This window comes from Diadema antillarum, unplaced genomic scaffold, assembly GCF_040938485.1.
Source record: "Diadema antillarum isolate AM-2024a unplaced genomic scaffold, OU_Dant_1.0 seq00000454_RagTag, whole genome shotgun sequence".
Classification (NCBI taxonomy): domain Eukaryota; kingdom Metazoa; phylum Echinodermata; class Echinoidea; order Diadematoida; family Diadematidae; genus Diadema; species Diadema antillarum.
Genome location: NW_027271426.1, coordinates 1,496,771 through 1,519,563, shown reverse-complemented (window position 1 = coordinate 1,519,563; position 22,793 = coordinate 1,496,771). Strand labels below are relative to the sequence as shown.

Below are 22,793 nucleotides of genomic sequence, written 5' to 3'. Positions count from 1 at the left end.
AATTGTAAACTTTTGACTGGCGCCACAACTCCACATATTATATATAATTAGATGAATAGATAGATAGATATAATAGATAGATAGATAGATAGATAGATAGATAGATAGATGAATAGATGGATAGATAGATAGATAGATGAATAGATAGATAGATAGATAAATAAATAAATAAATAAATAAATAAATAGATAGATAGGTGGATAGATAAATAGATAGATTGATAGCTAGATTGAGAGATAGATAGATAGAGAAAGAGAGAGATAGGGGAGAGATTACCGTAATATGCAAATAGGTACATAACGCTAGATAGCTGTTAACATATCCACACCATCTTTTTTTTTTTTCTTTTTTTTTCATATCTTTCAAACGGATGTCCCTAACTGTCACCACCGTTTCTGTGTCAGGGTCAGATAGAACAGCGGATGGGGAAGGGCGGGGGGGGGGGGGGAAGATGAGATGAAAAACATTCTCATGCACGGTATATACACCACGAGTGGGATTTCTTTTCATTATATACTCCGCGCAGTTCATATTTGAAGTGCATTCTTTGAGCAAACAGACAAAACAATGCGCTCAGTCCAGAAAATGCGTATTTGATGAGATGGTCGTGATCTTGAGGGCGACAGGTACTACGGAGATACCGCCCCCTGTCCCTGCATGCCCAGCTGCTGTGGCGCTGTGTGTAAACACATTCCTGGGGGAGTAGGGGCGGATGCGGGGGAGAGGGGAGGGGATGTAGATTTTGTAGGCATTATCTACAATTTGCAGATGGAACAAAAGCCCAGCTTTAGTGCTTTAAAATAGTTCTGAAATGTGAGTCAGGGATAGAAACAATAAATGTTAAAGAAAAATGATCAGTATAATAAATGCTAAGTATTGATAGATAGAGAAAATATGAATAGTAGTTATAATAGAATTGTTACTAGAATAAACTGTCTACAGTTATGGTTTATCGAGAAAGTAGTTACATATATATATTAAGCTTCATTGCAAAATTCTATATGGCAGGATGTTTTGTGATACAACTAACCTATACACATGCATCAAATGTGATAACTCGACGAACATTTTTTAAATCACTACTCCCAGTGGCAAACAGTCGGTGCATGCAAAGAAGTCGCAAAGGATGTGATTGCAGAATGCAGAAAAGAAGTGAAATGAACTATAAGTATGAAAAAAATAAAACAACAAAATGTGTGATATCAAACACCATCTAGCATAATGGAACGTTCCATTTTTAGACCAGCATGTATCTCTAATGCAGGATGCGGGCTATCGTTGTCATCCTTGAGTTGCCATGACAACGTGGGGGGAAAAACTCCAAATAACCAGCATCACCACATTACGATTTTGGATCATAATTTATATTTCTTTTAAAAATGTTAATTCAGTGATATCGATCTTGCTAGCGATAGACGTTTTTTCTAGTTTTAAGAATGTTTTAATGTCCCTGAGCTCTTCGTTCGGTTCTTATCAATTATTCATCCTCTCACTGTCTGATGAAAACACAATCTAGGCAGCAAACGCCTGAAACATGTATGACACTGTTTTCATTGAATGAAAATGAGGAATTCGTGCTTTGGACCAAAGATGCATATCGCACTCACATTGAATTCCTTTATTCCCTGCTTGACCTTCGGCAAAAATAGAATAAGAAAACAAAGTCAAGTGAATGGATAAAGATAACATTACCTTATGACTTGCTAGGAAATTAAAGTGTCATCATTTCATCCATTAATCCCATAAGATTTATCTCATAAATAATGTTTTTAGCTAGTTCCTCGAAATGTTATCGTTTTGGGATTTTATTTGAACTTAGTCTTACGATTAAATCTTTGTTCTGTACCTTCAGTGAATATGAGTATGCTTTCTTCAAAAATTTGAAGATTACTATACAGTATAGCGAGAAAATCGAATATCTTTATAAAGCATTCTAATTACTCAACCAAAGGTAACCTTATAGATTTCGTTTACGTCAATATCAACAATGATCTTAATAGTTGGCATTCTTTTTTTTTTTTGCAAATGTACACATCGTTTATCTTATCCTGTGATTTCCAATCACTTTTTGAATTCTATTCATGCCGACTGTTTGTTTTTGAGGGTGTGGGCATGATGATAATATGTGTGTTCTTGCGTATATGACAGTGGAAATGACTTTATATAACGAGTGACACACCCTAAACGACATCAATGATCTCAACATTACTATGCTAATAGCATACATAATTGTACATAATTATACATAAATGGGCATCGTGTTAGGGCATGTACATATTGGATATTAAATTCAACTTCAACCTGTTTCCTGCTATAGCACCCATTAGCGCCACATAAAACTTTTCAAGCGTCTGGGAAGGTTGAACCTTTCATTCTATTAAGATGGGTGGAGTAGCGACAACGTTCAGGCATTCACAAATTACTTTTTCGCCCCCCCCCCCCCCCCTCGATTAGGAGCAAACTCCAAAGTCGAGACGCTGAATTCTGGAGTTACGAAACTATCGCTATTGTTCGGAAGGGGATCCGCCCCTTCTGGAAGAGAGAATGTGTTTTTGTCGGTCTCCAGATGACCTGTCAACCTACAACTTGCATGATAACACAAACGAAGGCGTGTTGTGGGGAATGATGGAGTGCTGGTTTCTTTTATTCGACTAGCAAACATGGACAAAGTTTGAATATTGACATTCTACTAGGACAAGAGAAGAGGTATCGAGAAATCAAACAGAATAACCTTGAGAGAAGGGGTTAAATACTTCGATAGGCACACTCCGTACCATGCGGTTATATCCCTTCAAAGTGGGATAGAGCATATAATATGTATAGTATAAATGATTTGATTGATGCAGATCATAAATCTCAGTACATATATGGTGTAATTGGAGGGCTTATTGACAAAACAGAAACGTAGAGGTTGTTTTTGTGTACAAGGTTGATGGGCGTGAGAAGATGAAAATTCAAATAATATCACGTGTTACAGCACGCTGTAGGTGAACTTGGAAAATAACTTTACCGCCATGACAGTAGAATTCAACTATACCCGTCTGTTGGGATAAACGCCGTGATCTTAACAAAGAATCCAAACCGAGACATTTCAACACGAATTAATTTCTCCGGGTCCTTCACCCTTTATATCTAATTTACATATATGTATGATTATATTACAATAATAATAATAAGAATAAGAATAATAATGATAATAATATATATGTATATATATATATATATATATATATATATATATATATATATATGTAATATTATTTATACATATATATTGGGCAATAGTCACGATATTTTCCACATCTTTGAATGCTAATGTGGAGTGCTCAATAGTATTTGTTGCAGGTAGAGTGTACTAGTCACGTTTTTACTGTGAGTTAGCTTTTTTGGGGCCGTGTTTCAATACTGAACTCATTGCAACCACAAATCGCATAATATTCACTGGTAACATTATTTTGTTATATAGGGGTTCAAAAGCGCTGAATTTTTCAATGAGAGAGAATTGAATGGTACATCATAATTATGGTAACACAGATGAGCGCGTTTCATGATGTGGTAAAATATTGCCGCCTATAATTCCTGTATATCCGCTCCCGGGATGCTGATGCAGTTTTTAGTCAAGGCTAGTTCTGCACGATTTGGTAGTATTTTAATGTTCCCTCTTCACTTTTATTGATATCCATTGAGGGAAAAAAACAAACAACATTAACATCAACTTCGAACTCATTAATGGCCGCCAAATTGTAGTAATTATTTACACCTATTTACCAACTTCAGGCGTAACATGCTTGATAATCATATTAAAGTGCCCAAACACTTAATATCACTCGTTTAAGTTGGCGATCACGTTTGCATAGTGACATTAATAAATTTTACAAGGCGACTATTCAGGAGTAAGTGGAGATATCGCTGATTGAGTGTCTTCCTGTATAAATAGAACTTTTATTCTTCTCTTATATAAGCCTCTCGCCAATCGTTCAAAATAGGATTGAAATGGACTTCAGTCTTTAAGCAGCCGACGCAGAAAACAATCCAATCAATCAGAAAAATTCAGCATACTCCCTCATTCGGATCCGATGTTTGGTATTCATGAAATTAAGAAATGTGAGAGAGAGAGAGAGAGAGAGAGAGAGAGAGAGAGAGAAAGAGAGAGAAAAGGAAAAAAACCCGAAGCATTCTGTCTCAACGTGATTGCGCACCTGGGTCCTGTTGCGTAAAAGTTCAAATCAAACATAAGACTCTGAATACTTGGTTCTGATTGGTTGATACCTGACTGACTTTCTGACTTATGTTTGATCGCATCATTTTTTGCAACAGGGCCATGGTTAGTAAACCGAGCCCATGCTTCCATCGAGAATTGATCAACTTATCGACAGGCAAGATTGTAGAATAAAGATACAATCCCCTGAGAAAGACATCTCGACCCAAAAGTAAATGCAAAACGCATGAAAGAAAATTGATTGTAATATTTAATCTTGTCTAATTTTCAAAGTCATTTTCACGTTGACAAATAATCACTGTATAATATAGTTACGAAAATGAAATTATGATGTTACGAATCTAAAATTTTGCAAGATTTTAATAAAGATTTCTTTGCTCTATGCCCTATTTTATTTTTTTCCACGCAGCTACACGTATAATCCTAATCAATGAAGTGGCGCTTGTCTATTACTCTTCCATTATCATTTGAAAATGTATACCACATTGGCAGCATTTTGTAAGGCGGTTATTGTCTGAAGTCAACTTAATCAATAAAGGAGCGGTTCTCTTTAAGTATGTTTGATTTCCGCTTGATAACCTTCTTGAACAAGAGGTTGAAGGCATTTCGAGATGTTTCAAGTAGCGGATGAAGTGATGTACTGAAGAAAAACAAAACAAAACAAAACTCGTAAGAATTTAAAGCGCAACATGTTTGCTTTAAACCTCGTGGGTTAGCATGTGCTTTTCTTCAAGCTTATACCTCTATTGACAACTGTACCCGCTGGGATGGCCGGGGGGGGGGGGGGGGGGGCATGGTGCTCTTTCATGACTAGAACTAATGTCATAAAGATAAAGAAGAGTCTACGCCAAGAGAAACTTGAGAGATTGAGGAGCGTAATTGGTCGTTTTACAACATTACAACCGACGTTCATATTTGCTCGTGAATAGCCGCGTTCTGGGACGGTTGGTTCCTTTGGGTCTACTCTCCTTACGCAACATTCACCGTACAAAAGTTGACAATGATATACATGTAATGAAGTAATTGCTAAGTTACGTTAACTCTTAGAGGACAGATATACAGTTGTTTTAATATATCATTTTAGACCCGACATGCGAGTGGTGATATGCACAGTTCAAATCCTGATATAGACAAACGGTGATGGATTGGTAGAGCTTGTTCCAGTCTCGAAATCTATTTCCAAAACTTGTTTCTTCTTCTCTTTTCGCCTGTCGTCGTCTTCTTCTTCTTCTTCTTCTTCTTCTTCTTCTTCTTCTTCTTCTTCTTCTTCTTTTTCTTCGCTCCTATACTGCTACTTTCTTTTATTCTCTTTCCTGGTGAGAAATGAAACTGAACTGAACTGAACAGTTACATCATCGATCTTACAGCCATGTATACTACTATTTCTAATGCAATTGCTAATCGAGTAAGAGCAACTTATGATTTAATCGCTGTAAAGGATGCTATATATCATCGCAAAACAGTCTTCGATATATAGATTTTAATCCTGGTCTATATGTTTGATTTCAGACTTGATTATCCATTTGTGTTGGCTTCTCTTCTCCATTGTTACGAGTTCAATATTATGGGTTATAACCCGCTTGGAACTTTGGACTCGCATTCAGAAGTTAAAGTTCTTCACACCTTGATAAGTTTCCCTGAAATCAGAACGAGTGTTTAATTAGGCGCTAGATTAAAAAAGAAAAAAAGAAGAAAAAAAGTCACATTTATTGAGTGATTCGTGAGGTGATGTTGAATCGAATGTTCTGATGTTAAGTTAATGGCTTCCTTTGACAGATGTAATCCCCAACAGAGACACATTTCCATTTTACTACGTCATGTACGTGAAGGCTCTTTACCTTGTACGGAGCTACTTTAAACTTTCGATGATCCTTATTGGCTCTTTGTGTCCAGCCAATATGATGATGTCACTAGCTCTTTTAACTGGGTGAAATTGAGACCTATAAGGACTACAGCTTGCTGAGCCGATGCAGTAGCTACGCTACCATAACTCCGAAATTGATGTCCCCGCGTTATAGCAAAATAATATCATTTGCTCAAAAGGTGGAGGGTTTACTCAGAGGGGGAACGAGTCGGAAGGGCGCGCCTGCAAGAATATCTGCCAGTAAAAATTAGACTGCTTTGAGAGTGGAGCAGATCGAATGTCTGAAGTGTGTACGCTACTGATAACGATGTAAACTATCGAGATCAATGATGTACGCCAAGAAAGGGACATCCATCATATATGGATAACGTCATATAGTTGCAGATAAACAAGTAGACGGATGCACCCTACGATACATCGAGAATGTCAATGCCACACTTGTCATCATGAATACTTACTTTAAATTTGCTGTTTATTTGAATTTGTTGGAATCAAGAGCATTGACCAAGATAGAATTCAATGACACGGATCTCTCACAGCTCTGTAAAGTTTACAATATCATGACAACATTGGGTCATATCTCATCGAGGAGATATTCATTGCTATTAACCTTCCAACATAGCCTTTCTTTTTTATGCCACTGAACTGTAATGCAGTTCATTTCCTTATGACAAAGGCAGAGCTGGACAACTTTCGTGATTATCGTCATAGATGACACCGCCACTCTACATCATTTTTTATATTATATTCTGACTGGAGTGTCAACGATATCGACGAAAAAAAGATTCAATATAGAAGTTTTCTCCCCTCCCCCCCCCCCCCCCCCCCCCCCGCCCCCCCTCTCTCTCTCTCTCTCTCTCTCCCTCTCTTCCTGTCTCTCTCTCTCTCTCCTTCGGTCGTCAATATTTACAAACTTTATAGCTTCATAGTGTGTAGTTTTAAGATAAAGGTCAGTCACACTATAAAAAAAAATGGGTTAGTCGCAAGGTAAATTTAAATGCACGCGCTCCATTACTGTAGCTATAGTAAGTTTACCAATGAATGACACAAGACTACTTTACGTGACACAGTTAGTAGGTGGTTAACAGGGATCGCCGAGCGGAAGTTACATCACAATGATCATTGAAATATCGCTGTTCCCTGTGAATCACAAGACACCTGTTATCATGCAATAATGATGAGGTGGATATTAATTGGCTGCTACTTAAATATTGATGTGTTAAAAGAAAAAGTGATGCCTTGTTCGGTTCGCGCAATACTCATGGCCGCACTTCATTCTGCATTTCACAAATCCAACTTAGAATGATTTCCGTTACCGTGGCAGCAGACGGGACACAACCAATCCATATTGCAATCAGAAGGGAAATTATTTGGATGTTTGCTCAGGAAGCTGCTAGGTTAATTTCGAGTGAATACGAGGCATACATGATGCTCAGATCCACCTCCTATGCTCTGCTTTGGTCTGTATACCTGACTTAATGATTATAGTGTATATGTACAGTTATTGGACTTGGACCGGTGTGATCTTGCTTGTGTAATCATAATAATCATGTCAATCACAGAAACATGAGCCAAAAGATATCGAATATAAAAATGTCATATAGGCAATAATGACTGGTGATAAAATGTCACAGGTATGATATCACTAAGTGCAGGCAGAAGTGTATTGTCTCATGCAGAAATGTATACGATGTACCAAAGTCAGGAGTAAATTTCATAGGATACTGGACATAATGTTGATGCAAACATTGGAATTCTTACAGATCAATTATTGTAAATACCGGGGATTTTCATTTCCACCGCATTAAACTACGTTAGGCCTACTGTAATCGATACCCTCTGTTAACCTAGTTGTATTTCATGCGTTTCTAATCTTCGTACGTTTGGAATCTTGACTGGATTCCCAGATTCCGTAACTATACTACAGAAGTACCTCAAAAAGGGGTGAGGGGAGGTAACGAAACTAGAGACAAGTAGGTATGAGAATTCATGACTTTCACACAAACAAATATACATAACACAGGTTGTGTAAAACTGAACGCTCTTGTGGTATAGGTCCGCACCTCTGGTTATAAAGATCAAATTTGTTTCTCAACATGTTCAGTTCAAGGGCTTGTGGTTTTTCTACATTTGTATCTTCAATTGACAGCTTCAGCACATAGAACGATAATACAATTTAGCCTGACATAGGACCTAAGTTTAAATTTTCGTCTGTAACAGTTATGGAGTTACTGTGTTCTTTAAAGATACCCTAAAGGTATGAAGGGTTGGTGTGAATGTTACCCTTGTGTAACGGGTTGGTGTGAATGTAAAATCCAGATTTTAAAAACAACAGTTAACCTGTATTCATACACATTATATACTTCTGGCTTGTGTAGCAGCCTCCGCATAAATATACAGCCGTACTTTATTCAAATGCAGACAAATTACTGAAGGTGACTTTCACACAAGAGGTCATTCTTCGGTCGCAGAAGCTCAATCCTAAACAGCCTGTTTCTATTTTTGTTTTTAAGAAGTAGCTTATAAACAAGGACGTACATACAAGCTTGCATGTACGCAGACAAGCTTGAAATTCCTTATAAATCCTTCTTTTCGATATAGTAATGCGGAGCGAACCCCAGGTTTGGTATGTAAAGGAGAGGAGCGCCAAGCAGAATACGGACACAAAGGAAAAAGGGCACGACTCCATCCAAGGAAATCTTCTTTTGACTCTTCCTTATTGTGTCGTTTTAGCCCTCATACATATCAAAGGCCTCGCCTCACCAACGCCCACTTTCTTCAAAGAAAGGGAAAAGGGTGGATTGTCGCCTCCCGTTGTATGCCTAACGGCTTCACGTCACCCTCTGGTATTTCGAGCCACGCAAGCGTACACACAAGGTGACTCACACACGTGCGTAGTGATAAAAGGAAAGACACACACAACAACAGCAACAACCGCAACACATACATACGCACACAGACACACACACAGCGTAAATAAACGCATGACACAAACATATCTTTTAGAACAAGAGATTGTCTCATGGATAAAAGTCATACAAATACATGAAATAGCGTTTTTGTTTATGTTATTTTTATCAAGATGAGTTGGGTTTTTGGACAATACATCGAGAAAGCAGCGAAAGAATAGAACGCGCACATGCACACAGCCACACAGTTTCCTAACTCAAATTAAGATGATAGGGTTTAACGCTTTCGAAGCAAAAGACATGAAATCCTTACTTCCCGTTTCCTGCATGTTTGATGTCGATAATGACCAATTCACATCATATAATGTAGGCCTAATAACAAGAAAACCGATTGAATCATTATCGTGTTTATCTTTCTCAAACCTTCACCTTTTTCTAGCGCCGCTGTATGGGTGTGCATGCCTGAATTTCCTTGAAGCTTGTTTGTGTGTCGCATATTTATAGTGCATAAACGCGATTACAGCTATACACGTAAACATTAAGGGCGCTAGCATGCCGTAAACAAGACAGGGCCTTCTTTGTTTGTATCTTTTGGCTTTGAATCTCACCGAACTTACCTTTCGAAAGTTATTCGAAGGGTAAAAATAGACGACGCGAAATGCGGGGCGTCTAATATATCTGCAATGTGATACGTTCGGGGAATCAAAGCGAGCTTTGTTTCTATAAAGGGCGCCTCATTTCGGATGCGTGCCGCCATCGCTTCTCGGCTCGCCCAGTGAGAGAGGAAAAGGAAATCGAGGAAGGGAAAAACATACAGCAATTATTGACAAAACAGCTTTGAATTAGTCGCTGATTTTGCAGTGTGTAGACATTGCAGTAAACAACAAGAATGGTGTGCAAATGCATCAACGCAAAGTTCTCGTAAAGTGGTAATGTTTACCTAATCATGGATTCCGTTGTACCTTCATGATCTAATAGAGAATTCACAGCGTAACCCTATAACAGAACCAATCTCGATTATTATTATTTTTTTTTTTTTTTTTTTTGGGGGGGGGAGTTAAAGTTTTCATGATTATCTTCTTTTACGACGCAGGTAACATGGGTATCAAAAGCCGAAACAATTAATGCAATGACCCTCATATCTCTACAAGTTTCTAAAATTATCTTTTTAATGCTTCTTTGTCTTAATGTCATGTAAACGTTGTAAACTGTTCGTCATCTACGCAAATGCCTTTTTTTACTTCTTTTGTGGAAAAAATGTCATGACGTCATCACTGTCAACTGACCATGCGCTATACCATCAATATTAATACTATGATGTTTGATGGGCTTCAGATATTCAGGAATGTGAAGGGGTGCTGCCCCCGTCTCTTCCCCCTCCGCAGGGTCACTTTTACTCGCTTTATACAGGCCGTACGTCAAGGGGTAGTCAACTACAACGGCGAGTCGTAAAAAACACTCGCTCTTTGCTTTCCTTTCACGCAGCCCCTCTTGTTCACTGCGTTACAAAAGAAGAAGAAGAAGAAGAAGAAGAAGAAAGAATGTTTATAGCTCTGTTGGACGTTGGACACTTACATTGTACGCACTCAGACGCAAACTTTCGACCAAACTATGCGAAGTATGCAAAGTATGCGCGCGGCGTGTCTCAGTTGACCAATATTCTACGAAGAGCCGTTTGACCGTCACTCCATGATTTCGTTTTGAAAGACAAACAAAACCAAGCAAACAAACAAGCAAACAAACAAACCCTGACATAGTTGGAGCTTATTCGTTGTTTATTTTCAAAAGACTTGTACGGATTGCATTTTGTTTGTGCCCCGTTGTGTCTATTCTTCAATTTGTGATACGGATACATTTCCCCGGAACGCTTGTGGAAAGGCGCAATTAGAAAAAAAAAAATAACGGTTTACGAGGTGTTAGATGCAATGCTCAAAAATGTACATGTAGTTCTATTCTGTTGTTTTACTGGAAAGATTGAATTGTATTTATAGCTCACATTATCTAAGAGCCTTGATTCAAAAGCAAGAAGATTTAGCTGATACGAGATACCGTCGACATGACTTCACATTGTCATACTATGCAATACCTCTACAGTAATTAGATATAACGTTTCGATTTTTTCAGCCATGTATGTTTGGTTTTAGTGCTCAACAGGACCTTCAATTAATGGCTTTATAAACACATCGTTCATTTTTTCCGGCGTCAAATGCAAAAGAACTTTCATTCCAGAACTAAGTCATAGATTAATCATGGTGACAGCAACTAATCGCGACAGCGGGGATGGTGATGAATATAATTTTATATATAGTAACTGACATTGTATTGAATTCCCATCTTTACCCAGATGACAATTTGCATGGACTTTAAGATACTGGTGGGATAGGCTGCTAGGTTGAGCATCTGTTCGGCGATTCTCCATCTCTGTCTCAGTCGTCCTACATGATTATGTCTCAAGGGATGAATGATGGGTCGAGAAATATCCTCCCTCCGTCAGTCATTCCTCATACCAGTGTCGCCAGGAGTGATGTTTGCGGAGAGGTTGCATAGCAATTTTGGTACTATCTTGTGCCGATCACTTGCCATGTATATATATACAAGAGCAAGGGTCATCTAGATCATAATGTAAACAAATAGAATGCTGTATAACATTTTGATGTGTGTAAAGTTTTTTTTTTCAAAACACTGACATACACCAGATGATGAGGAAGCATGGGACATTAATCACCTGTAAATGTTTACTGACTAAATAAACAAACGGTATTTTGCAGCATCATTAAACCTATTACTTAAATCATTAATGGATGCAGATGCATTATACTAATGTTTGGCGTGATTTGATGTTTATCCTATATTACCTTGCCATTCCTCGAAAACGAAGACCCTGTTTTGGTGAAGCTATAAAATTCATTTTTCAACATCATTTTGCAAGCATGATTCGACAATTGGCTTATATACCTCTTTCAGAAGGCAGGGGGATGATATTAATCTTAATATATCATCACTTTCAGTGACAAGTATAACAAGTGGAAGAAATGTGTACTTTCATTCTTGTGGAATTCTCCTTTCTTATACCCTTGCCCTACTGTGACATCACAAATTGTTGCAGCGACGGCTACACCGAAACTTTAAAAAATTCTATCGTTTTAACGGATTTCCAATATTCCACAAACTTCACTGATTTGTTTTACAAATATTTCTGCATTCGTTCAGTCCACAATCTTAGTTTCATTCTCTTAACTCATGCGCCTTGTTAAGCCTAATACCGAAGCCATAAAGGTAAAAAATAACAGCTTGCATGTGAATATACCAGTAAAGCAGTAGCAGTATACGGTATATAGGCCCTTATGACTGATCATGATGAAGATGTAAGTACAAATGACGCACAAGAGTGGTACCTCAATTTGTATTACAACTTTTGTAAAGTATAAAATACCTTACATTATTGCCGTCTTTCTCTTTACCAACGACCTAGCGAAAGGAAGAAAGAAAAACGAGAAAATGAGTCGAGACATTTCTACAAGCATGCATACGGAAGAGATAAAATGGAGAAAAGTAAAGATCTTTGTTATTCATTCCTTCACTCGATTCTTCCGAAATGAACTCGAAAAGTGCGGGAGAGTGGAGAGACATACTCAGACAGATCCTTCATCAGCTGGAGTCTTAATTTTCAGCAGTGCGTGCTGCGAATCGTGACAGGGCCTTCCAACGTGAACCTTTCTATATTTATTCAGTCGTCTGTAAACACAGCGACTACTGCCGAAAAGATGAAGATGGGAAGGAAAGAGCGGTGGAAAAGTGAGTCGAGCTATTTTGTAGAGCCAGCCACTTCTGATACCTGATACCCGACGTGCCCCAACGGACCATTCTTAATGCTTGTCCGACCGTCTGCTCTGCTTTTAGTCCTAAATACGTGCGATTCCGCATGTGAGTTCCAGCGAGTGTGTCGAACATTCATGTACTAGAAAGCATGTATGTGGACATGCTCGTGTGTGTGCGTATGAGTCCGTGTGTGCGTGTGTGTGTGTGTGTGTGTGTGTGTGTGTGTCAGAACATTCACCCCTAGAAGAACTGGGAGTAGCGGTACGTGAAACGCCAGGAGGACCTATCTACTTGAGATATGAACGTCGTCGATCGAATTATGACGTCACGGCTTAAGATCCGGCGACATTCCATTAATGCGCTTCATGTTTCGTTTGTATGAGGTCCACGTGATCCTGGAAACTGTTATAATGGCATCAGGCTTCACTGATTGCTTATACCGCTGCTGATGTCATTCTTACGAAAGCTGATGTGTTGTAATAGCTGACATGATATCATGTCCTACGTGTGCTATACATATCTTTATTTTAGGAATTGAACATCACTATCAGCAGTAAGTGTACGTCTTAAACAACTAATTTTGTTCTCGTCAGAATGCTAATGGATTTAAGGCTAATTCGGAATTCAGGCGTTATGTAAGTTATTTTTTGTTTCTTTGCTCCCCCGTGAGTAACTACAATAATGATAATTGAAATAATAATGATAATGATAACAATAATAATAGTAATATTAATGATAATGATATATGATAATAGAGGTAGATAATAGTATATATGAATATGTAAAATGTATGTACTGTGTGTTATGATATCAGTATGTATGTATACGCATGTGTGTGTGTGTGTGTACGTGTGTGTGTGTGTGTGTGTGGGTGTGTTTAGGTAATGGCACATAAATTTAACATGTTCATGGAAGCCTTTTGATCAAAACACACACAGATATACTGTCGGCTCCAGAATGAGAACAGACATTTTCACTATCCTGTATTTCCTGTAATTCTGTGTGCTTCAACAATAATTGATGTTGCATGGCGGTGACGTCAATGGTGGCAATAGTTTCATCTCGCAGTCACACACACACACACACAATTTTGTCCGCGACTTGTCTTCGAGCCTGAAGGACGCAGGACTACCAGAAGAAGTGTATCGAACTAAAGTTTAAATGAATATATCTGAATATCAGATATAACAGTCATTACTGAAAGGCACTATATCAAGAAGAGATCATTTTGCTACCATTTCATTGCATATGTCATCTTCGATTTTACAACTAGTGTATATTAGTTTCTGTAGTTTCATTTACATGTCCGTGACGATGAGAGCAGTTTTAAAGCTTTAAACTATTTAAACTTTTCAGAAGCTTGATTGTTTCTTCGTTCACTATCAAAACAGTATTAAGCAGCACAGCCAGTAATGTTGAGTGGTGTCTGTATATATAACTGTCGCTCTCGTTTTCGCATCACCGTGAGCAGCCACGGCTTGTTGATATTCGCAGAGGGGAGCGCACAGTGTACCCTCCCGTCTCAGCTACTGCTACCTTGGGGGTCCACGAGTCAATCTGCGTTTTCTTGTGTATACTGGGGCTCTTTTTTCAGCTCACCGCTTGCACGATGGTGATGCTATGTGACCCAGCCTCCTGCTTCGAGGAATCTAGAGGTCTCATATCTGGACTACAATTTAATAGCCATATACCCTCAGGGAATGGCAAACCACTTAAATTGATTTCAGAGATACCTAAAGACACCAGTGTAGCAATTTTCTGATCTTTAGTTTCAGTGACAGTAGTCTAATGCATGCTGCCAATTGCTTTTTTTTTCTGTCCCTGCATCTGCGTTCTCCTTCCCACAGTCTCCTCTCCTCTTCCCATCCTCATCTTCTTCTCCCACATCACCACCATCCTTTATCTTCTTCTCCTTCATCCCAACTCCCTCATCACCTCCGCCACTGCCCTATCTTCTCATTGTACCTGTCCCCTATCCCACCCCATCTCAACTATTAATACCTCACCCCCTCCCCTATACCTCTCATCTCTCTTTTCCCTTACTTCCTCGCCACCTCCGCATCTATCACATCATCTCCCTGTCCCCTATCCCTTATCCCACCCCCTCTGAACTACCCCACCCCTCTCCTCTGCCCCACATCTCCCTTATTCCCTTCTCCCTGACAACCTCCTCCTCTATCTCATCCTCTTCCCATACCCTCTCTCCTACCCCACCTATATATACTATCAACTACTCCCTCTATCCTACCCTTCACCTCATTATACCCTATACCCCATCCTCATACCACCTCCCTTACATCTCCCAATCTCTCCTCCCCCACATCCCTCGTCCCACATTCCCTCCGCCTCATTGCCTCCCCCCCCCCTCACCCTCATCCTCTTTCCCCCAAGCCCACATCTCCTCACCCCTCATATCCTTTGTCCCATATACCCCCTTCCCCATTCCTTTTGATCCTTTTATCTTTCACTCCACATTACTTTGTACACACCTAAGCAAGTGTGCATCGCATTCCTGTCTTACCTCGCTTTCTCTCCGTGAATCCTGACACCAACAAAACATATCGTCTGCGCGTTAATAGCTGGCGTTGAAACGAGTGATAACGTGTACGGTGGTCTTCAAATACCTGGGCGAGGAGGGTGGGGAGAAAATCAATTTTCTTAATCAAATAAGACAGCTACGATCTATTTGCCGATGGCTGGCACCATTTCTAGTCACGTGATGGCCTGCTAAAGGCTTTCTTTTTGAGAGTGTATTGCAGGATATATGCAAGAAGATGATAAAATATAAAAGAACAAGCGGTCAATCCAGGTTATAGAGTTCATTCTGGCGTCCTATTTCTAACCGATCAGTTAGCGTGGTGTTTACAATGTGACGCAGACGGCAGATGAAACTGCGGAAGAAACGGTATTCCTTTCGTCACAAATTTCGTCAACTCATTCGTGTACCTATCGATGTTCCATGAGCTTTCCCGTAGTATGGCTGTCAATTCTTGTTGATGCTACACGTTTGCACACGCAGCTTAATAATGTTGTTATTCGTTCGGATCAAAGACCTCATATCATGACGTCACTTAAGCCCGTTACTCGTATCCATGGTACCGAGAAATGCCATCTAGAAAAGATAATTACATAATCTTTGGGTTAGGCGAAAATCGGCATAGCTGACGTCGGAAACACGAAGAATATGACGTGATATGCCTTAAATTGACAGAATCTGGGGGAAATCAAAAACGTCGCGTGAGGAAAGAGGTACTGGGATGGAAATTTCCACTGTAATAATCTGCAATACTAAAGAGTTCGTTTTATGGGTTCATGTTATAGAGTATTTGCTATGCTTTCACTAGCTTCGAATTCAAACGTGAAATCGTGTCACTGACTCATCCTCTCTAACTGAACATTCGTTGCTGTTAATTGGAACGCCCATAATAAATAATTGCGTCCATTTGCTCGACATGAATCCACTCTCTGCAAAATGGCGCTTACTAGGACTTCTCAGAATTTCTGCCTGACTTTTGCTCACTTAAGTTTTGTTTAGTTTAGTTTAGTTTAGTTTAGTTTAGTTTAGTTTAATGTATCTATTCATTATTATTTCATTCGTTCATTCACTTATCTACTTTTTTTAAACTTTGCTTTTCGGTTGCTTTGTATCGCAGCCAGCAATCTTACAATAGTCTGTTTTTACCTGGAAATGATGCTCATTTCTGCTCTTTAGCATAAAAACCACCCTTTATTGACTGTAGAGTACACACGGCGCTATCGAGTGTAGCACGTGCCGCATGATAGGATAGCGGGGATGTAACTGAAATCAATCATAGTTCTACTTTGACCACAGCTGCAACTACCAATATGCGTTGACTATCACACAATGAATTGAATAGACCATCAGACAGTAGGCCTACTTTCAAATTCCGTTAGGAAAAGCCGAGCGATCTGAGATTAACCAAGATCAGAGTATTGAATGACAAACATGTAGTAGATCAGAATATGGGAATAGAAAATACTTCCACCATTGATCAGTGGAAAGGTGATATAAGTGACGTCTTTATTTGTAATAAAGTTATAGTTGTTACTGTTATGAATTTATAATTCCAACAAAAACGATACCAACTTTCACATCATAGCCGGTGGGTTTCGCGAGCATTTGCCGATGTGTGAAACATCGTGTTTCCAATAGGATAGGACTTCAAGACAAACACTACTGGAATCCTAAATTCTCTTTGTGTTCTGTAATGTGCCACTGACCTCAGGGCTGCAGTTCCTTGAAAATGATGATTTAATACCGTCCCCTCAGAGAATATATATCATGAAATTTCAGCTGTGGAGCCTATCAGCATACGAGATTATTGGCCGCGCGTTCTTGACAACCAGCGGAAGCTAGTTAGAAGGGAAGATGTCAGCATCGAAGAGACATTTTTGACATTGGTCATGACATTGGAGTGACGTAAGCACAATAATAAGACGAGTATTGTCGTCATTTTCGATATTCGAGTACCACGAGTCCGGGGTGGGGTGGGGTTGGGGGGGTGTGAGGGGGTGCCACCACCGCCAAGTCGTCTACCTCCGTCATTCGGCGTCATATTTCTGCTGGAAAAGCATGAATAGAGGAAGGTGGGGAAGAAAAAGAGATATATAGATGAATTCGATAGATAGATAGATAGATAGATAGATAGATAGATAGATAGATAGATAGATAGATGGATAGATTAGATAGATAGATAGACAGACAGATAGATAGATAGATAGATAGATAGATAAATAGATAGATAGATAGATAGATAGATAGATAGATCAGATAGATATATAGACAGACAGACAGACAGATATATAAATAGACAGATAGATAGATAGATAGACAGATAGATAGATTGGAGAGAGGGGGAGGGAGAGAGAGGTTTGAAAAAGGGGATGGGAAGTGTACACGTATACTCGCACATAATTCACACACCGATGCACACAACAACATCTATAACAGCATCTACAAATGCACTACACACACATGATAGTGTGTCAGTTCCCCTAAATCTATTGGGATCAATTCAGTTCTATCATTTTCATTGATGTGAATACAAACGCACATACACCAGGCAACTCATGAATGGCCTTTAAAACGAATGGGGGGAAATCCACAGCAACCAGAGCTTGTACAAAATCAGCCCAACAACTAAACTGATGACAAAATCTCCCGCCATTTTAGCCTGATTGCGGAGTGCGAGGAGATTTATAGGACGAATAAGACACACAGATTACGACGGACGACAGCAAGATGAAAATAAAGACAAAGAAGATCTTGCAACTGATTGGCAAATTGCCCTACATCGACGTAAATAAGCACTGAATAATTGATAAGTGTTTTAGTAGTAGCCATGATAAAAAAATAATGGGCGTACATACTCGTGCTTATTTACGTCGGTGTAGGGCAATTTGTTAATCAGTTGCAATGAAAACATCTCGACGGAAGAATTTCATGAATTTGAATAAAGAAGATCTTGGTGAGAAGAGACGACCTGCATGACAGTATTCTGGAGATCTCTGTCTAAAAATGGACATCGGGAACTCTGCTCTTTAAGTCCTTGTAGGTTGCACAAGATACCAGTTCTTTCTGATTGTTGAATAATATAGATTTAATTCTTCTCCGTCCATCCATCTGAATCGTTTTGTCATCATCACTGTCGTGAGAGTAAGAGGCAGGTAGAGTGGTTACTATTTCTGGCATCATGCGCAAGATTATCCTAATCCCTTATGTACCGCTATCTCGTGATCTACCGTCTGTGCCGTGTGAGGAGGAAAATGGGCAGGAAATATTCAAAGCATGAAATTGGTCTTGGAAATATTCCAAGCATGAAATTGACCCTCTTATATAACCCGATTCATGACAGTCCCCATAAGTATACAGTATACAGGCGGGTTTCCGCGAGGAACTGGTGAAAGCTAGATAGTACATGCATACCGAATACTGGGTACAGTGTATAACCTGCCTGTACAATCAGGTCGTGATACCCCAGATTATTCGACCTTCGGCTCAATGGAATGTTTTGGTCCCTGCGAGTTATCGGAAGATGCAATACGCCGAACGTTAAGGTCAAAAAGAATCTTGGCTCATGTCCATCTGCTGGACATAACAGCGAACGGCATTCTTCCGGTCGGGGCAGTCGTTTGTGCTTATGTGCGGACGAGTAGAGCGATTAAAAACGACGTGTGAATAGGAGGGGGGGGGGGGTAATATGTTTAACAGAACAAGTACTAGTACTTGCTGAAACAACGTCCTGAAAATAGTTTCTTCTATACGGTGATTATAGTTATGATTATAGTTTGAAGGATGGGAGAAAGTTTATCATTTCTTACCCAGTGCTTTCGTGTGTTCCTCCCAACCTAGGATGGTTAATGCGTACACTTTGTTTGCGTCTAATGCAGTGTAATTTACAATCTAATATCCCCTTTTCATGCTATTCATGTACAATTGTACTGTAATATCTTTCTCGATAGAATATGACATTGTAAGTACCCATGATTATATTTTTTTCTCTGTTTCTCCTTATGTTTGCACATACATATTTTATTCATCTATTTATCTTTTTATTTACTTTAATTGTCTATTCATTTATACTCATTCATTTATCTACATTTATATAGATGGTTGAGATAAATAAGATGAATAAAATGATAAGAGAAATAAAGGAATGAAAAATTATTTGGGTAAAAGGATGTTAATCGCGGTAGAAAAGCAAAGACATCCGTCGTGTAGTGAAGCCGTGATTGTTTGGAAAAGCCCCTTCGGACAGTTGAAGAAATGTTTCCTTGGCCAGCCACAAATTTGATTGCCAGGTCACGGCCTGCAGACGACTCGCCTTGGCTTCCGTAAACTGACCACAGAATGGACGTTGGCCGGCGTATTTTTATCCCATAATGCAATTGCCATACCATACAGAGAAGGACTGTTATTACTCACACGTTTGTTGGTAATTTGTCGACAAGTTTCATGATTCTTCTGGTTCGTTTCCGGTGCATTATTTTGTTCATTAAAGGATTATTGCAGTGCGCAACGTTCGAGTCCGGAGGAATAAGCCAAAAGTATAAACACATTTTATACCTGATGTTAAAGCAAATGTATTTTGATGACTGCAGTTGCTCCTTAATAGCATAGCTTCGTCGATGTTTGCCAAAACGTTCGTCTGCAAAACAGTGTAGTTAATGTTGTCATGTCTGTCTCCCCATAATCTCCTCCTATATCGTTGTTACTATGGCAACGTAATTATCAGCATCATGAGTAGAGCTGCCAAGTTATTCTGATTTTGCAGGAGGATTCCTGAAAGCTTGAACATCTCTTCATGTCCCGATACGAATCATTTTTTGCCCATTAAGATGCATGCATGCCTGTCAGTTACACACAAAAACACACCTCCTGGATTCATCTGTGGAATGTCCCTACGTTTAATTGGTGAATGTTGGCAGGTCTGCTATTGGTAAAGATCAATGTTTGTCACTGATATCCTTTCATCACTGTATTCTCTGTATGTTCATCTTAAAATGTCAAATGGAATTAGGAAATAGATGTCCAAAGCTTGAATGACGATAGATGTGGAAAGTCCGCTCTTTTATCGTTATTTTCTCTTTTATTTTACACCAAGTCAGTTCTTTTCCAACTATGACGTCTGTCTCTTCCTCTACGGGTCTGTAGCGTGGTTTAATCAGCTATTATACAGTATGTGAATATTGTGATCTACTTTCACTGGACGCTGCCATGTGGCCTAGATCCAGATCCCTCCTGTCCGTACTGGTTATGAATTGCTTTATATCATATACTGGACAGTGGCATGTCCAGCGGTAACACACGCTGGGATGCCGGGGAAATCTCATACCAATAAAATCAACCTGTCCCTGACCGTTAGCTTATCTTTATGATCTAGCGATTCGTTATCCGCATTTCGCAGAAAAGGGCTACTATGCCTGTAGCCTGCTGCCCAGTCTGTGGGTTGGTTTTTCTAAAGCTGTCTCAACTTTAAGCGTTTGAAGCAGACTTGAGCAGATGAGGCCAATTAATCGTGAACTTCGAAAAGATAGTATTGCTATATTGCTTTTGAATTCTCGTTCAGGCTGACAACGGTACATTTTTATCTGGGGTTATTGTGAACTCTGGATATAATAGTGTAGGCAATGGCTTCTAGGCAGGTGTGTACTGCGTTGGGCATCCTCCAACTAGTACCCCTCCCCCACCACACCCATCGAGGATGATTTCGTTAGATCCAGAGAGAGGAGACTTGTATGGTGCATTAGAGGGGAGGGATGTACTTCTGTGCATGGAACCCGCGCGCACGCAAAATTCGCTTCATTTGCTCCGAAACCAACATGACCAACCTAGTTATCATGCACATGATGCAGAGAAATTTGGTGACAGTAAGCTGATACAACTGGAAATGACGTCTATTGGAGATGCAACTATGGGAAGCGTAGGCGATTCCCTCTGTATCAGATCTTATTCTGCCAAGATTTTTGTTGATTCGTGCATGACGCCATGATTAGACGACTAAAGAGGCGCGTGGTAGCCTTAGCTGCTCCAGCATCTTCTTTAGTTACATTCTAAGTGAAGGCCAAGTCAAATGATGACGCCCTCTCCATTTACTATGTTGATGTATTAATGCATGGAAATGCTTGAGCAGCATGCATTTACTGGAGAAGAACGACTCGGAACCAAGGCTATAGTCGAAGGATAATGTCTGACGTCATGAGGTGCAATCTTACTCCTCCTCACGGCGGAGGAAGAGTCCGAGTCAGAGAAAGATTTCGGATGATAGATGAGAAACTGATCCCTGTGTTTGTCCAGAACACACCGGAAGACACTACCTAGCTCCTCTGCTCGAATCGATTTATTTACGACCATACAAAGTGCTGAATACCGCAACATCTAAAATCTCTTTCGGTTTTACACACACTTCGACAAGTCTATTTCATCAGTTCAGTTCAGTTCAGTTGGTATCTATTTTCATTCGTCCACAAAGATGGTAACAAAATACAAAATATACATTACACAGTTATCATTTTTATAACAAAATACGTGATAAAAGTATCATGAAGTATAATAAACTACACAAACAACTTTACGCCAAGTCACTTGCCAAAGTATGAATTTCGTAATACAACTCATGGAAAGAGAAATACGCAGTATATAATTGCTTTTCAAAATATATATTGCCGTACTCCTTACGTTCCTACGAAAGTATCAATTAGGTCAGTCTCTATTTGCCTCAAGTCTTCATTTTCTAGTTCTTCCTTCTTCTTTTTCTTCAAACTCCTCTTCTTTTCTAAATCCTCCCTCCTTTTCTCCTCTTCGCCCTTCATTTTCCTCCTCCTCCCTCACCCTTCCCGTTCACCTTTGTTTGTTTGTTTGTTTCTTTCTTTCTTTCTCATTTTTTACTTTGCCTCTCTCCTCGTCAGTCGGAATTTAAGCTGTAAATGGTGCATTACCCATTCTGGTATACACTATGCAATCAATTAGAAATGCCATCACTTTACTTGTTTTGTTGCCATTTGCACTCCACACGTGATTTTTATGAGGCGTGTAGAAAGTTTATGGGGATTTCAGACGCTTGTAGGAACTTGGCTTAACTCCTCCACAACCCGTAAATTTTCTGAATTAATATTACACACACACACACACGCACACACACACACACTCACACACACACACATTCCCACGCACACACACCTACAAACAGATTACCATCATGAATAAAACAAAATAAAATAAAGCAAAAAGGAGAATAAAATCGAACCATCTTTTTATTCAAAAATAAGATAGATGAATATACGGTAATTGTTTGCATTGAACTGTAACCTTAATTGTATGTCAATCTTTTTCTTCAATATCTTAATTCCTAGTTTGTTTGTTTGTTTGTTTTTTAATATGCATGATTTCGTTTGTTTTGCTTTTGTATGTGTGTGTGTGGGGTTTTTTTCTTTCGTTTCCTGTATACTATGAATAAAATAT

At 39.3% G+C, this 22,793-nt stretch overlaps 1 protein-coding gene across 1 annotated transcript in view; it reads left to right on the top strand.

Annotated features, from left to right (window-relative positions):
- Positions 1-22,793, top strand: part of LOC139732835 (sodium/glucose cotransporter 4-like) — a 59,239-nt gene that overhangs the window by 12,262 nt on the left and 24,184 nt on the right. The gene's annotated exons all lie outside the window — the stretch shown is intronic.